Here is a 1,729-nt window from a genome sequence, read left to right as displayed (position 1 = left end):
TAATGTTCAGGGGAGCAACAATGGTGGCTTGAATGGGAAGATGGTGGCAGGGATGGAAAGAAGTGGATGGGCTTGGGGTACATTTTGGAGGCAGAAACAACAGAACTTCTGGTAGCTGGGATGTGGAGGGGGAGGGGAAGACAGAAATGATATGTGACTCATATGATATGTGATTCAAATGATATATGACTCATCCAAAACCTTCACCAGGGGCTTGGTGCAATGAACCCTTACAGCGAGCACCTGGAGGAAGGTCCGACTGCACAGGGTTAGGGCATGGTCCTCCACGAGACTCCCCTCACTCCAGACACCATCTCCAGGCCCCCAGGCCACCCACACTTAACTGGCTACCTACTTGGAAATTCTCAATATCCTCCAGGTTTGGTCATTTGCTAAAAAACAAAAACAACAACAACAAAAAAAAAACCCAGGGAACTCAGGAAAACGTGATACTTTGTTTCATCATACAAGATACAAATCAAGATCAGCTGAATAAAGAGATGCGTAGGGCAACTTCTAGGATTATCCCAAACTTGAAGCTTCTGTGTCCTTAAGACCGATCACTCTCCCAACACATCAATGTATGTCATCAATCGGGAAGTTCACTCAACCTTGTGCCCAGAATTTTTACTGGGGTTTCCTTACCTAGGCACGATCGATTGAATCATTGGCCACAGAACTAAATTCAATCTCTAGATTCCCTCCCCCTCCAGGGGTCAAGCTGATCTCACCTGGCTCAGAGCCCCAACCCCCTAATCACATGGTTGATGTTTCTGGCACCTGAGTCACCTCTGGAGGGGCCATGATTAATAAAGATATAGATATCACTTGGGAGAGCCCACAGATTCAGAGACTGCCTCTCAGGGATGAAGACAAAGACCAAACAGTTCATTATCAATGTAGGGCTGTTTGGGAGCTAGGGGAGGATGGGCTTGGTGATGGTCAGACCTGGAATCAGGAGTGTGGTTCTCCATTGTCAAGTTTAGATTACCCACGAGACCATCAAGCGGAGATGTCAAGTAGGCAGCTGGGCAGACAAGGCTGGCCCTGGGGTGAGGTCTGGGCTGCTGGTAGAAATCTGAGAGTCATCAGCATGCCCATGACATTCAAAGTTGGCATTAAGAAAGAAGATGGTCCAGGGAGCGCCTGGGTGGTTCAGTGGGTTAAAGCCTCTGTCTTCAGCTCAGATCATGATCCCAGGGTCCTGGGATCGAGTCCTGAATTGGGCTTTCCGCTCAGCAGGGAGCCTGATTCCCCCTCCCTCCCTGCCTGCCTCTCTGCCTACTTGTGATCTCTCTCTCTGTCAAATAAATAAAATCTTTAAAAAGTATATATTAGAAAAAGAGAGAGAAAAGATGCTCCCGGACTAAGCCCCAAAGAAAACCAGTATTTAAAGTGATCACCATCTACAACTCTGCTGTTCCACATTTATCTGCCCAGACAGTGAGAAATGAAAGTTTGTCCCAAGCGAGACAAATCCCATCCTTTATATGCACAAATGTCTCTAAAAACAAAATGATACTGGAGCAGAGCCAGAAGTTTCTCACAGTGGACGCCAGACTCCAGCTGGTAAGGACCCATACTGTGCACTAGTTTCTACAACAGACAATAATATAGGAAAAAAAACAGTATTCCAGAATATTTGAAATAAGGCTTGGGATGCTAAAACATATTCCTTTTACCCACATGAAAGTATAAAAGAATAAAAAATGATGAGTTTATAATTTCT

The sequence above is a fragment of the Mustela erminea genome, chromosome 5 (assembly GCF_009829155.1).
Source record: "Mustela erminea isolate mMusErm1 chromosome 5, mMusErm1.Pri, whole genome shotgun sequence".
NCBI classification, from domain to species: domain Eukaryota; kingdom Metazoa; phylum Chordata; class Mammalia; order Carnivora; family Mustelidae; genus Mustela; species Mustela erminea.
This window is presented reverse-complemented; position numbering follows the sequence as displayed.